The 16487-nt window shown below is 47.5% G+C and overlaps 1 protein-coding gene across 7 annotated transcripts in view; it reads right to left on the bottom strand.

Moving 5' to 3' along the window:
* RERE (arginine-glutamic acid dipeptide repeats) overlaps nucleotides 1–16487 on the bottom strand; it is a 422701-nt gene that overhangs the window by 40422 nt on the left and 365792 nt on the right. The window lies entirely within an intron of this gene.

Below are 16487 nucleotides of genomic sequence, written 5' to 3'. Positions count from 1 at the left end.
GACAAATCGGAGGTCTGGGTCCCAGCTCTCAGCCGTAGTCACCTAACTGCTCCGGTGACGGTGACGAAGAAGAGAGAGGGTAAGACGCGGGGAGCTGCTCTGTGAATTCTAGAACCTACCACAAGGGCAGCAGCGCGTCTGCGCGCAGCAGTCGCCGCACAGAGTCACGCTGGTTTGTCCTAGCGGACTCCGTGCGTCTTAAGGGTAGAGGAAAATGTCCTCCTCGTTTTTATATCCTCGGCATCTACCTAAAACGTCATGGTTCCACACAGGAACTCAAATGTCTGCCGAGTAGCTGGCTAAATACATAAATAAAATTGAAAAGAAAAAAAATACACTTTAAGGGCCGGTCGGAAAGCATCCAACATGGAAAGTTTGTTCACTTAGTAAGAAACCTTCAGATACGTGTCCGGTATTTCCCTTCATGAGACACTGCATTTTATCCCTCTCCTTCCCCCAAGATAAATCAAGGACTAGGAAACTAAAAATAAACTTAGTAATACCAAAGAATGAGCAATTTCCTCTTTGGCCCTGTTTGCACGACTAGTTGAGGGAAAAAAGGAACCTTATTTCCTGCTCAGCTGTGCAGGCATCTGAGGACGCTCGAGGCTGGAGGGAGAGAAAGGTGGAGGGGGGCCCGATTTAGAAGGGCAGCGCACTTGCCAAGGACTGTGAACAAGGCGCCTTGAGGAAACCATGTCAAGCTCGTGCGGATCTTCCCGCAAATAGGTTTATTTCCCAAATTCTTTTGTGGAGATGTAAGACATCTGTGTTTCTAAACAGGGAGAGCAAAAAACCCCACAGCCCTCACACGAACGCCTGCACCGGAGCGCAGCCGGCGCGGGGTGAGGGGCGCCACTGCTTCACGGCTGCGGTGTGGCCACAGGCAGGCGGCGAGGGCCCCAAGGAAATGGGGACACAAATCAGGGAAGGGGGCTCAAAGTATCACTTAAGCATTTCTGCTCCAACAAGGCACCGGGGACAACGACCCCTCTTCTCCGGGGGCCCAAAGGATGGCTACTCCCTTAGCGACTCAGTTAGCAAAGGCCTCAGGCTGAGAGCCGGAACGATTCTTCAGAAGGCGGACAGTGTCTGAGTGACCCTCGACACCCCCTCACGCCCGTTCTCAGGGACACGACACCTCCCCACATCACAACCCCTCGACGGAAGACCGGGGGCGGGGGGGGGGGGCGTGGATCGTGTGGGGGCACAAACTTGAACCACGGCTTCTAGATCTGAATTCAACGTCAGGTCTACTGTCCACGCCCAAATTCAAAACTGAATCCGCAAGCTCAGCGCCCCCCGGTAGCTTAGCAGGGTCCACCTCTCAACAGCTCCTGGACACGAACGAGCTACCCGTACTTGCACCTCACCCCCGCGAACTGGCCAAGGGGGCCCACTGTGAACACGGTGTCGGTGATGGTAACGTCTCATCTTCCTCCTATAAAAAGCAAGCTCGGCCCCAAACCCTAGCACTTACCCCACGGAGGCTCTGCTCCCGGCTCACCCCCTCTCCCGACCTAGATGGTGCCCTTGACGGAAGGCCCCTTGCTTGTCACCGGGCCTCAATCTCCTTCCCGAGCTTGTGCAAGAGCGCCGCACCCTCCCAGGCTATCAGAACTGATGAAATCATGTCTGTAGAGTGCTCTCATTTGCAAGGATGAAAAGAGCTATAAATACAAAGTCAAAGCAGTATTAAAAAAAAAAACTTTCTTAAGCTGCAACCACTTCTTTCTTTTGAAATGGAGAACCACCAGAAAGATCAAAGGAGTGTCACCGTTTGTTGACTGCTGCTCCGGAGGGCCCTCCACCTCCTCCCTCCACCCGGCAGCAACCCGGGAGAGAGGTCTACCACGATTTCTAACTTAACAAAATCTCAAGACGAGGTGCCCGGTGGTTTCTGGGAACACCCCGGCTGGAAGACGCAGGGCGAGCCACGCGGCCTGCACGCTGCTCACACTCTTCCCACGGAAGCAGGCACGACCGGGAGAAGGCAGCCTTGGTGAGAAGAAACACGAGGATGTGAGGGGCAGTGGCTTCCCGCCCCCCCCCCCCCCCCCCCCCGCCGGTCTTTCTGCCACAAAAGCCCAGCGCAGTGACTTCGTAAGGCTGCAGCAGCTTGCGTCATAAAATACATAACCTTGGCTCAGTTAACCTCCTTAGCCATAAAACAGGGGACGGGGCGGGGAGCAAAATTAAGCTTACGGGAAATAAACCTAATCAAAGCCGAACAGTAACAAAGGGCACCAGAAACATTTCTACTGTATCACATCCCACGGGCTGGCCAAGAGCCCGGAATTTTCATTACAACTTTTCAAAGAGAGGGAGAGGAGAAAAAATATTTCGCAAAACCATTATCAAGGCCCCAACCCTGGATGCCCTGCTGTACAACCAAAATTTGTGAGAGGTCAGCCTGTCAGGGAGTCAGAAACCCAGCATGTGGAAACTGGCAGGCCTTTTATGTAGCAGAAGGGTTCTTAAAACGACTTCTGTTTTGCACTGAAGTCTCATGGCTTCACAGACCATTAAAGGTTTCTGAACCACAGAGAAAGGAGGGCAGAGTTAAGGAAATAAATCAAAAGTTCCTCTGGGATGCACAAATGCCTACTTGGAACAGGCTTTCAGCACGAATATCCTCCACATTAAACAACAAGGAGGACTTTTCAAAATAAAAGCAGAAGAGAGATTCATTTTGTTATAAGCAATGGACTTTTTTTTTTTGGTTTAAAGGTTATGTGTGCTATAAAAAATGGCTCCTGCCGTGAGTACAGGGGGTTGGGGGATGGGGTGAAGGCCGGGCTGAGGGCAGGGGCTGGCAGGGACAGAAATCAAGTGTAAGGGACAAAAATCAAACAGAGAAATGCTGGATTTGGGGGCGCCCCAAAGAGTGAAAATGCCTTGTAGTAGTGTAGGGGCAGGATGTGAGGGGAGCAGCGCTAGAAGGGACCTCCTTGCCAGGCCTGCCTGAGAACGGCAATCGTTTTCCCGCGGCCAGAAAGGGTTCTCTTGTTTCTCTCCACAACAGACACAGTCGAAGGCCTGGGGAAGGGACGGTGTCCTCGTGACGGCAGAGCCGCGCGGTCTCAAGACCAGCAGAGGGAGTACAGCACCTGAGAAGAGGAGATGGTCAGCCTGATGGCCAACGACGCGTGCTTATGCAAGCCAGTGGCTGTGAGGCTGAGAGTTCCAGACCTTCTGGCCCGGCCCGTGCGTCCTCCAGCAGTGCTAACTGGGAAACAGGACGAGAAGCTAGACCACCGCCCAGGTGAGGCCGCGGGGACACAAGGGGACTACCGCACTTCTGTCAGGACACGCGTACTACGAAGCGTGTTGCTGGGGCGCTCTCTCCACCGACCTGGAAGGACCGGGGAGGGGATCTAGGGGGAGGAAAAGCTCGGTGAAAGGCAGAAAATCCAGTCTGGAAAGCTGACAGCAAGCATCGGAGGCGTGACTTCCCTTACAGGCCAGGGCTCCCAGTTTAGTCCACGAATAAGAGCCCGTTTCCACGCTTTTTGTTTCTGAGGGGGGGCGGGGGGAGCTCCGTCATTCGAACGTGGCTTTCGAGAGCTGCCGGAAACCAAAGGCCCGCGTCTTCTACAGGACTGCTGTCGCAGTCTTCAGTCGGACTTCACCAAAACGCACAGGAACGGGCGGGGCCGAGGGACGGTTACCTGGTTACCCGCCTGGACTCCTGGGGGCTGCCGGGGGAGGTCCGGGTAGCGACTAAAGCCGGTGGTCCTCCCACAAGGAAGGAGGCCGCCGTCTCCCACCGGGCTGCGCTGTGGCTTGGCACCGGACATCGGCTCAGGTGCCTCCAGGTGTTACAGCGGCCTGGCGGTCGGTCCGAGCGCGCGCTGCTGCTGCTGCACCCGGTGGTGTCTCTTACCAAGTCCTGATACTAACACTTGCTCGTTGTGGGAAATGAGAGCTGGGTTAAAAATGTTAACCTTAAGATGTGCTAAACTCAACAGAAGAAACAAAACCTCTCACGTGACTCTCTGTGACGCTAGGAAGCGTGCATTGAATTCACACCCGCGCCTGCCCGCGGGGGAGGGAGAAGGCCGGGGTGAGGGACGGGGGCGCCCCCGGCGGCCTGAGGCTGCCGGGAGGGCCGAACGACAACGGTCCAAAGGAGCTCACCTAGAGCGCGTGGCGTGGGATGTCGCGGCGCGCTCGGACGGGAGCCCGGGCAGGAGACGTGTCCACGGCCCTGACCCTCCTGAGGAGCTCTGTGAGGGAGGGGGCGTGGCACCACGTCTCCGGGTCATCCAGGGACTCGACCAGGACACCACAAGGCAGATGGAGGGCGTCGGATCCCTGCTTCATAAACAGAGGACATCTAAAACAATGGAACTGGCCCAAACCGCCGTGCCCGCATTTAATGGGTTCAGAGTTACCAGGTTCTCAGGAATAAGCAGGGCAGCGACTCTGAAGACGTGCTGCAGAGGGGTTCGGGCGTTAGGGAACTCCTCAAAACCAGGATACCTCAAGGACTTTCTTTGGCGAGGCATTTTTTTCCCCAAATGTTTATTTATTTGAGAGAGAGAGAGCGAGAACGTGTGCACATGAGCAGGGGAGGGGCAGAGAGAGAGGGAGAGAACCTTAAGCAGGCTTCAGCCCAGAGTCCAGCATGGGAGTGGCTTGATCCCACATCATGATCTGAGCTGAAATCAAGAATCAGACACTGAACTGAGCCACCGCCCAGGCGCCCCAGGAATGAACTATAAATTTTTATGTTCACCCTATCTAAACACCCTGTCACTGATTTCTAGAAAAACTTGGTAAGACAGTAAAGTATAGGCATGCCTGGTAACGAGCTTTAGCGTTTGGGCAATCAGTAATGAGAGGAGAATATAACACAAAAGCAAATGGTATGCTTTAGCTTCAGTCTGGACAGATGGATGTACATTCCAAGTCCTAAACCTGCACATTTTAATATAAATACAAAGTGACTACCTAAGAAGCACTCCATCCTTGAAGTGTATTATTCTGCCTAATCATCTAACAGACCTAACATACTCTGGTAGACAGGGAAGCGCATGGACTTTTCTCCTGAATCACCCGACAGGCTTAACATGGTCCAAAGAAATAAGGGCTTCAAGTTCTGATAAGCAAATTCAGTCCGCAGGACAAAGCCAACTTTAGCATTTATTTTTGGAAGTTTTGTTTTGCTTTTTATCCCCCATTCTCCAGATGTCTACAGGGTTCTGTTGCCCACGTCACCTGCTGCCTGCTTTACCCAGCTGGAGCCGGCCATGTCCGCAGATCCGCTGGGCCTGCTTCCTTTCGAGTTTAATTCTCCCTCCTATTGTTCCACACATTCCAGACTCTCCTTCCACAACTTAAACACCTTCCTTGACAACTGAAGGCCACACACCTCTGACCTGCTTCCATGTACCTTGTTAGTACATTTCCAAACAGAGCAGAAGTGGGAAGGAGGACCAAGTTATGATCACAGGAGGCGTGTGCCTAAATCAATAAGCACCGAGTCCCAAGGGCATTGGACCTATGCTGTTCCAGCCCCCAAAAATCATCAAACACACGAAAGTCATCACTTCTTGCCAAACTCAAGAACAATCTCAACTCCTGCACATAGGAACAAAGAGACAATGGCTGCAGCTGAAAATACATAACCAAAGCATCACAGGAAAAACTTTAACTTGGTATCGTTCAGAACACATCAGTGGGATTTCACTCATACGGCAAAGACACAGAAAAATTCCAGACTGTTTTCAAGATAATAAAATGGCATATGATGGTGACTCACTAACTGACTAAAAGGGGGGAAAAATCCATAAACAGTCACAGGAACCTTGCAAAGCTGCAGAGATCTGGCAACACTGAGCCTCTTTCACCTCGCTTGGCTCTCACCTCCTGTGCACACAATACACTCATGCTCACATACACACACACACACACACGATAATTTTGAAACCGAGCTGCAACTGGCTAATGGCCTGCTCTACTGCTTAATATTTTATTCTCGACTTGCTCAATAAACCTGCTGAGAAAAATAAACAATGGGTTTCAATCTTATAAATAATCTAGAAAACAGAATTGCTGTGCAAACAGCAGAGTTGATTTACTGCCTGTGATAAACAGAACAGGAAAGTCCAAGCGTAGCACAGTGACTCCCAAGTCCTAGTCTTACTGTCCTGGGACAGAAAAGTTAACCAGGATTTTCTGTCTGCCACACAGTCCAAGGCCTAGGATGTCCAGGTTTCAACTGGTCTTTAAAACAGCCTCAAAGCAGATCATGAAAAGCAACACGAGGAGCAAAAATGAGGAAAACCATTCCTTAAAATCCCTGACAAGTTTTAATCTTTTAGGACCAATAGTTATACATCGATCTATGGTTATACTAGATTTCCATCCCATCATTCACACGTGTGAACATACACAGCCACACACCTCATTTTTAAGAAATATCAAGTAAAACAAATAACCCAGTTAATAAATGGGCAGAAGACACGAATAGACATTTTTGCAAAGAAGACATCCAGATGGCTAGCAGGCACATGAAAAGATGCTCAACAGGGACATGCAAATCAAAACCACCGTGAGGCACCACCTCACACCTGTCAGAATGGCTAAAGTTAACACAAGAAACAACAGGTGCTGGCGAGGATGCGGAGGAAGGGGAACCCTCTTGCCCTGTTGGTGGGGATGCAAACCAGTGCAGCTGCTTTGAAGATCAGTATGGGGGTTCCTCAGAAAACTAAAAATAGAACTACCCTATGATCCAGCAATTGCCCTATTAGGTATTTACCCAAAGGATATAAAATACAGACTGGAAGGGGTACATGCACCCCGATGTTTATAGCAGCGCTATCAACAATAGTCAAACGCCGCCCAAATGTCCATCAACTGATGAATGGATAAAGATGGGGTATATAGATACAATCGGATACTACTCAGCGATCAAAAAGAATGAAATCATGCCATTTGCAGTGATGTGGATAGCGCGAGAACGTATTATGCTGAGTGAAATAAGTCATCAGAGAAAGACACATACCATATGATTTCATTCATGTGTGGAATTTAAGAAACAAAACAGATGAATATACAGGGAGGGAGGAAGAGAAGAGAGTTTGGAAACAGACCACAAGAGACTCTTAACAATAGAGAACAGAGTGAGGGCTGACGGAGGGAGGTACGTGGGAGATGGGCTAGACAGATGGGTGAGAGGTACTAAGGAGGGCAGAGTTGTGATGAGCACTGGGTGTTGTATGTAAGTGATGAATCACTGAATTCTACTCCAGAAACCAATACTGCATTACATGTTAACTGAACTTTAAGTTAAAAACAAAAGTCATATCAAGTAAAGGCCTATTACAGGGAATTAAAGGAGACATAAAGAAGTATTAAAACGAGGTCCATCCCCAAAAGGCCTTATATTCTACATAAATACATACATGCATGTATGTGTGCAGAACAGAAATGCATAGAAGAAAAAATGAAACAGTGTCTAAAGTCCAGGACTAAAATAAAGTAGTAATATTTAAAGGGCAGAACAACATACAATTCTTCTGAGACAGGAGCTGGGCTCCTTGTGTGATGGCCACCTGTTGCAGAGAAAATGGCCCACGTGCTTTCACGAGCGCGCAGCCCAAGCCCTGTGACTGGGCCCCAGAGGGTCCCCGTGACTGCAACTCACGCACCCTCCAGAGAAGAACACGCACCCTGCTCGCCTCTTCAGTGGACTGTGAACTCCACGAGGGGAAGCGCTCTCTCCCACACCACAGACAACTCAAGGAGAACGCAGGCCTTGGGTACCAAAGGTTCCCCCCAGTAGTTCCCAAAACACTCCCAACTTTGCCCACTGAGAACCATGATGATGGTTTAAGACACCTCGAAGGTCAAATCCTGGGAACTATGACATCACAATTTAGAGGTTTCAGAAGAAGGACTTAAGACACTTGAGCAGAACACAGAGTCTTATTTCCAAAGTGGGAAAAATAACAAAGGTCACTGATATTGAAACTTAATTTAAAAATTTAACATCTCAAAAAGAAAACCTAGCTTAACAGAATTCTGGTGTCCCCAGATAGGTTTCTCCTGCTTGCTTTTCCTATTTCTAGTATACAATTAATGGTTTTCAAATTACAGAAAAAAGAAGTATTATGAGAGGAAGTAGGGTGGGGGGGCCATCTTTCCCACCACCAGTGAGCAGCTGTGAATAAGACTGAGGGGAAGGCCTCACTTTACAATTTTCAAAACAATACAATTTTTATTCTACTTTATTTTCCTACATATTCCTCAAGGGCATAACTTCAAATAAGATTAAAATGAACCAATTATTCAAGGATTATGACTTCAGATACATTTTAAAACTTATTTTTAAAACATCAGTAAACTGGAGTTTCAAAGTTAGGATGGGTTCATCGATCTTAAGGCTAAGAAAAATCCATTTATGATATAAAATATGAGCTCCAAGTGGGTAAACACATGGAATATAAGCACAGTAATCACAGCTTAGAAGTCTTCTTAAAGAGCATTTCAAACCTTCCATTTGTGTTACTAGCTAATAAAATGGGTGAGTCTACTTAGGTATAAAGGTCAAAGTCACCAGGTAACTAAGACCCAGTCAAATCATAAGAAATACAGGTTAGCAAATACCAGCAGCAAATAAATAACTAATCCTTATAAGCAGCAGTGTATTCAGTAACTTTACAAGTCCCAGGTGGTTTCATTTGGGAGCAATGTCTATAAGCAATACGTCGTACACAGTCAAAATACTTGTACACCACTTCCTCCAGTTCTGTTGTGTAGGATAAAGCCAAGGACAGGCCTAAGACATTTACACAGAAAACAGCAAATATTCAAGGCCTTGTTTTAATAAGTCACCTGATTATGGGGTGCCTGGGTGGCTCAGTCGGTGAAGCATCTGAGTTTGGCTTGGGTCATGATCTCGTGGTTCGTGGGTTCAAGCCCCGCATCAGGCTCTGTGCTGACAGCTCAGAGCCTGGAGCCAGCTTCAGATCCTGTCTCCCTCTCTCTCAATCCCTCCCCCGTTCACACTCTGTCTCTCTCTGTCTCTCTCTGTCTCTCTCTCTCTCAAAAAACAAACATTAAAAAAATAAACATTAAAAAAACATTAAAAAGTCACCTGATTCTTTTTTTTCTTTTAGTTTATTTGAGAGAGAGACAGAGAGAGAGAGAGAGAGAGAGAGAGAGAGAGAGAGAGTGAGAGTGAGTAGGGGACAGGCAGACAGAGGGTAAGAGAATTCCAAGCACTGTCAGTGCAGAGCCCCAATGTGGGGCTTCAACTCACGAACCTTGAGAGCATGACCTGAACCAAAACCAAGAGCTTAACAGATTCCTGAAAACCTCTTTATTCCCCCAACATCGGCACCAAAAATTCCTTACATGCAAATTTCTTAACTGCTTCACTTACACAAGGGCATCAACCAATCCCGCTTAGACTGCCCTAGTCAAAACTGGACCCCTGCCCAGCTAAATAGCCACACAGTTTAGACTATCAGATGAAAAGATTCAAGCCTCTGCTTCATTTTAGTGGGAACAAACCCCTGCATGGAAAGAGCTATAGGATCACAGTTCTTGCTGCCAAACTTAGTGCCTGTTTCTATTGGTAATCGCTTCTGCCTGGAACGGAAAATTTCAACTTTATCTGTACCTATTTGAGGACACGTTATTAAGAAAAAAAGGTGTGGCACATGTCTCGCCTTGGACCCAATCTTGCCAACCTCTCAAAATATGTATATTTCTTCTCCATACATAAAGGGGTGCCAGGGAGAGAGAGTAACATCTGAAAACGCCACAGTATTAAGTATGTGAACTTCATATTAGTAAGAGAATATCACTTTTTCAAATAAAAGGTTTTCTTAGCAACTTAAAGAAGATCTAGGCTTGACTGACTCACACACAGTGAACTGCGTGCCACAAGGAAAGAGGAAGAAAACAGTTTTTATGTGAAATATGACCGGAGTTACAATTGTGTTTCTAGGAAAAAGTGAAAGATACGAAGAGGGAAGCTATACTAAGAAATTCTATTATTGATAATGCAAATAAACCCAGATTACTGTTCTATATGTTTGAAATACTTTGTAATAATTTGAAAAACAAAATTAAGCCCTAACAGTGAAGTAATTTACAACCGGAACAGAATAAAAGCAACGTTAAGAACGAATGTGACATATGGGCTTAGAACCCCACAAGTCTGCACCTCTGTGAACAGCAGGGCCTCCTGAGTGAGCCCTACCGAGCGTTCTCATCAACAGGGGAGCGGGTTCCCGTGCAGACTCTGGCTCTGTGGGGACAGACAGGAGCCCGAGAGCCTGCAGCGGCACCCGGCTCTGGTGACGGGGGAGCGCCGGCCGGGGGGCACAGGGGGCACAGCACTTGCGAACAGAGGCCTCTGGTTACGCGCCTGGAACACAACTGTGTCCCCAGTAGTATCAACCTATTCAGGAAGTCCACGCTTTGTTACGTAACATAGATTAAGCATTAATGAGGCTAGAAAATTGTTCACCTAAGGTTTTAATCTGAAGTCAAATAAAACTCCACGCTGAATGCTCATACCGAATGCTAGAGTCGTACTTAACCTCTTAATATTAACAGAGTCTTGATTACTCAGTCTGAAAACCTTTCTCAAGAGTAGTTATTCTCTGCTCGGGGAATGTGCTTTATGCAAAAGATATTTTGCCTGAAGAAAGAAACAATTAATATTCAATAATTATGTACATACTTAACAGAATTCATTTCCAGAAACGTGGCTGATAGAAGTGGGTGGTTTTCATGTTACTTCTCAAAGTGAAATATTAAACCTCCAGTACTTTTCATACTATCACCCCAAGTTAAAAACAAGACATCCGAAATATCAAAACCGGCTGCCCCTTAGTACCATTAAAACAACAACAACAAAAGCCCAGACATGGGGCACCTGGGTGGTTCAGACAGTTGAGTGTCCAACTTCAGCTCAGGTCATGATCTCATGGTTTGTGGGTTCAGGCCCCACACCGGGCTCGCCGGTCAGCGCAGACCCTGCTTTGGATCTTCTGCCCAACCCCCGCCCCTCCCCCCGCCTGCCCCTCCCCCACTCAGGCACACACACACTCTCTCTCATTCTCTCAAAAATGAATAAACACTTAAAAAAAACAAAACAGGCACATTCTCAATGGAGAAAATCAGGATAAAAGACAGACTTCTAGTTCCATAAGTAACTTTCAACTCCCCCATTTTTTTGTCTTACTTGGAGACCTTACTTTGAGAATTATTACAAGAACCTCCTTTCTGGTCTCTATGTCTTGTTTGTGCCGCTCAAGAATGCTCCCCCTTCTCTCTTTTTTAACAAATGTATTATTTATTTTGAGACAGAGAGCGCACGCTTGTAAACAGAAGAAAAACAGAAGGAGAGGGAGGGAGAGGGAGGGAGAGGGAGGGGGAGGGGGGGGAGAGAGAGAGAAAGAGAGAGAGAGGATCCCAAGCAGGCTCCACACCGTGAACACAGAGCCCGACGTACGCCTTGAAATCACAAACCGAGAGGTCATGACCTGAGCCGAAATCAAGAGTCGGATGCTGAACCGACTCAGCCACCCAGGCGCCCTCTTCTTAGAAGACTTCTGTGGGTTCCCAAATGCCCTCTTCAGAGACAGCGTAGGGTCTCCCAAGTCTACCTCCAGGACGTAATTTTGGCCTAAGTCCTGCCGCACCTGCCCTGCGACCTCCTCTCCAACTACGCCAGGGTACGCGCTGGGCACGGCCTGCAAGTTCCTGCCCCCGTGCCTTTGCTCGTGCCACTTCCTGCAGCTGGAAAGCCACTTTCCTTCCACCCTCCCGACCACCGCCTGTCAAAAAGCAGATCCTTCTTTCAAAGCTCAAACACTACACCCTCCAATTAGCCTTCGGGCAGCCCCCAAACCCAGCCTCTGGTGCACACTTTGTCCAGCAGGGCCCTTAGCACACGTTGCCAAACACGGAAAGCATGCATGTGGTTCCCCTTCCCTGCTGCAATGCGGGCCACGAATGGCACCTTGCTTCTCATTACAGACATCCCACCCATTAATTACAGTGCTCGGTGGATATACAAAATTTTTAAAAAATTGAGCTACATGGAATGTTTAGCTCTGAAAATGGGAAGTGGGTAAGAAAAAAAAAAAAAAGAATTTTTTAGTTTAGAAAATATTAATACACCGGCAACTGGGACTACAAATAACATGAGCTTAATCCCTACTGGGCTAGGTGTGCAAACATAAAACTACGGAGAGGAGAAAGACAGCCAAGGGTGGGTGCCTTTTCACCTTCTTCTCCCAGAGGCTAATAACGCGCTGGAGGCACCTGCCTTCTCTCCCGAGTCGGGGAGGATCACACGGTCTTCTCTCTAATGTTAGCTGCGCCTGAGACAGCTCCCGGAGTCGGGGCTCCCTCCCTGTCTACAACCCAACGCAGACTGGATTTGTCTGCCTAACAGCAGGTAGAGCCATACACAAAGGCCAGCCAGGATTCAAGGGACAATCGTCCAGGTGTCAGACACGGAAAGTCTTTGACTCAAACAACACAGACGTGTGCTCGGTGTGAAAGAAGACGCGTGTCACTGCCGTCGGAGTCATCTCCTCAGGATTTTGAAGATAACTGCAAATGTGTGTAAAAACCAAACAAGGTATTATTTTTGGAACGCCCGGGATTTTGTATCATTTACAACATGGGTGCCCCTCCTGGTGCTTTAAGGTTCAATTCTATTAGGTCTCCTATTTTCTCAGGCATTATGTTAGCATCAAAGGTCATGTAATTCATCGATCGGTCCACAGATCACGCAGCGGTGCTGGAAGAGGCACCCCGAGGCCCGGCTCTCCGTCACCCGAGCGGCTCAGCTGTGGGACGCTCGCTGCGATTTGTATAAACGCACCAACACCCGAGACTCTCATGTGATTTGGGCCCAACAGTGTCTTGAGAGAGAAGAGGGACACAGCCAAGGGGAAGCTGAATGAACGCCCCGCAAAGATGCCCTACCGTGTATGACTTCTAACTGCCCATCTTGTACACACGCTGAAGGCGGCAAGCAGCCACAGAGAAAGGAAGAATGGGACAAAGGCAGCAACTCCAGGACACGTGCACAGCCATGACGCGAAAATATGTGACTGACAGGTATTCCCTTGGGTACCACGAGGCTGACCTGCTACACACCCTCAGCTGAACTTTGAGAGTGGGTTTTCCGCAGCCACAGCCACCACCCCCGCTCCGGGGGCAGCAGTATTCGGAGCAAAGCCAGATTCAGCTCCTGTGTAACAGACACCAGAAACCAAAAGAACCAGGAAAGTTGTTTAGGTCCATTCCCACCAGGAACCTCTGTCCGCATAACTGCGCCGAATGACCCAGTAAGGACGGAAGTCCCTTCGACAAAGTTCAAGACAACAACCGGATCCTCTGAGCTGGGCGCTGTCCTTCCCCCCCCCGTTTTTCAAAGAAAACAGTTTTTCCCAAGACACATGATAAGAAACAGGCCATTCCTTCTCACACAGGTTCAACACGGTTACAAACGGAAAATAACCCCATACTGCACACGTCAGGTAGTATTTGGGGTAGACGAGGACGAAGACCCATTTTGAAGTGTTTGTATGCACTCTCTACGGACATTATCTCATTGAAACTCTCAGAACAATTCTAGGGGCTGGAAGGATCACCCACTTTCCAGACACAGATGTTAAAAGACGGAGACTGAATAATCTGCCCGAGGCCCCAGAGCGGGCAGGCGCCAGAGGAGGCAAGAGCCATCACTCTGCTTTCAGGCACAGCAACAGCCAAAGGTGTGCAAACATTTGATAAAGATTGCAGCATCTATAAAATTCTCGCACAAAGAAACACCATTTTAGGGAAAATAATTTTTGAATGCTTGTCAGGATTTGACCCGACAGCTCAAAGCAGACCGCACGGTTAGAAGAGATCATCAAGTACTACAGTTACCGGTGAGGCCAGGAATAGAACACAGGTCTGATGACCCCCGCGCCAGGCCCAATCAGGCGCGTTCTTTTGGATGCTGACACCCTTCTGAAGTTTCAAGTCAGTTGAGAAGAGCAAAGAAATGAGTTAATAATTCTGGGAAATAGAAGAGAATGTAGAAACTATCTAGATTAGATGCATCTGATATAAAGAGAGGCGTGACCATATGAAGACTTCTACCAAGGAAGTTCTGAACCAAGGAGTTTTCTCATTTTCTGCAGCAAAAACGAAGAATAACCTTTGCCCTCCCCTCCCTAGGAGCTGCGAATGATTAGCGGGGCTATGCTGATAATAAGGAAAATACAAAATGAGTGCCTCTCTCCCAGGTGATCAGGGTACTTCTAGATCTACCCTACCACCAAACTCCTCCGGTTCTAGGCAAAAAGACAGCGGAACACCAGTAACGTTTAGCCAGTCAGCCATGAATGCACCCTCCAGTGCTGCCAACAGCTGTCCCGTTAGTGGCCACGATCGCGCCCTGATGAGGAGGCTGGAAACAGGAAGGGTGCTGGGTGCCAGAGGAGGAGAGAGGAGAGGAGCCACAAGGCTGGGAAACAGGGACGGCGGACAGTGATGGGGAAGGGTCTCAGGACAGAGGCACCTGGAAAAGACCAGCGGACCGGCTCAAAAGGCTGGTGTACCAACAACTTCTCTGTGGGCGAGGACAGACGACTTACTGAGTTAGACGTCATCAGTAAGGATAAGGGACAACCAAGAGTAAGGGGGGAAAGAAAAGATTAGAAGCCTCTTACCCAGGCTAAAAGTTATTCAGATTTGTCTCCCACTAGAGATAAAAAGGTAGACAGAATTGTCTGGTGTTTCCAAATGGTGGACGGCAAATTTTAGATTAGATGCTTAATCTTGCTATTACAAGTTTATTTTTTAGAACAGAAAGAAAATAATTGTCAAGCCATATCTTGTATTAAATTCCTCATGGTTTGCAACTTCTAGCAGAGGGACAAAGAGACAGAAAACTGCAGTGGGGAGGTCACAACCTGGCCTACTGCGTCCGGCCACAGCTACTCACGGACCTTATGGCTGCTCCAATTCGCCACACCAAAATTCTCACCGTTGGGTAAAACGTTTTAGTTTTATAAAAGTACGTATCAAACTTTAAATGATTGAAATCCACAGAAAACTTAAAGGTATTTTTTTACTGTTCCACATCAAATACTTCTTTCCAATTTGTTCCAGGAAGACCCATCCCCGCCCTCCAAAAAAGTTGATTATATGGATTGATGACAACATATACTTTAGTTCAAGGTCTATAAACAGTTCTTTTTTTTTTTTACCGTTCTCAAAATGACCATCTCAGCATATTAAGATGTATAGTAAACATTAAAAGTTCGATGTCATTATGATTGGTTGATGCAAACCACCAATTTATACAAGGCTATACTTGAAATCTCAGAACCTTTCTTCCCTCTTACAAGCCACTGCTGCTCACATAAGGTACCGTACAGAAAAGGTATCTAGAAAAAGTTCATTAAAGCAAAAACAAAACAGAACAAACCCTCAGAATAAAACAATCAAAATTGAATAAGAGGAAATCAATCAATCAACAACACCCAATTAGAAAAGTACCAACCAAACCAAACGAAAACAACCCACCCACTTCTGTAATGGATACTCTTCATCTATCTCCTCATTCCACTCAGGGAGGGTAGGCATGAAGTGAAAGCAGCTCAGTGGCTAAATATTCACCCTCCACCCCCAAGTCCTAAGAAGCACTTCCGGTTGCTAGGCTCTACCTAGGCCACAGCCGCTGGGACTTGGCTGGCCCCACCCCACTCCTAGCCTCTCCTAGGACTCTCCAACCACCCCCCCTGAATTCCACCTGTAGGGAATTTAGGTAAATGAGACCAAATCCCTTACTAGTATTCTGTTCATACAACCTCCCTCTGAAGTTTCCTCAGCAAATCTGCCTACCCCAAGTTTAGCAAGAGACAGGGCTCTCAGCTTTGTGAAATGTCAAATGAATCTGTAAAAGCCTCACTTAAGCAATTTATAAGAATCCTTGTATATGTATCTGTCCAATGAACAGTGCCAAGTTTTCAAAAAATTATTTATTTATTTAAGTAATCTCTACTCTCAATGTGGGGCTTGAACTCATGACCCCAAGATCAAGAGTCGCACTCTCTTCTGACTGAGCCAGCCAGGTGCCCCCCAGAAGTGCAAACTTTTAAGGCTGCAAAAACTAAGGAGTTGAAACTACTCTTCAAAACATAAGCAACATTAAAGAAAGAAAAGGTCCCAGCAGAATTCAAAGCATAGTGAGCCACAGACCTTTTCATTCTGTTGTTTGGTTGAAGACTTGTCAATAACCAAATCCAACTGGTGGTAAATGACATTTCCTATTCCAGCCACTGTATTTACAATTAGATGTTAATAGCTCAACATCCCAGACAACCCCCCAAGTGACCCTCCGTTGTCAAAGACCTTGCTGTTCTTACAAAGGAAGTCCACCTTCTCCGTGGGGGAGAAGCATAATCTGTCACTTCACTACATAAAATCAGAAGCTAAACTAAAAG

This window comes from Prionailurus viverrinus, chromosome C1, assembly GCF_022837055.1.
Source record: "Prionailurus viverrinus isolate Anna chromosome C1, UM_Priviv_1.0, whole genome shotgun sequence".
In the NCBI taxonomy this organism is placed as follows: Eukaryota; Metazoa; Chordata; class Mammalia; order Carnivora; family Felidae; genus Prionailurus; species Prionailurus viverrinus.
Note: the sequence above shows the minus strand (reverse complement) of the source record. Positions and strands in the feature narration are given on the sequence as shown.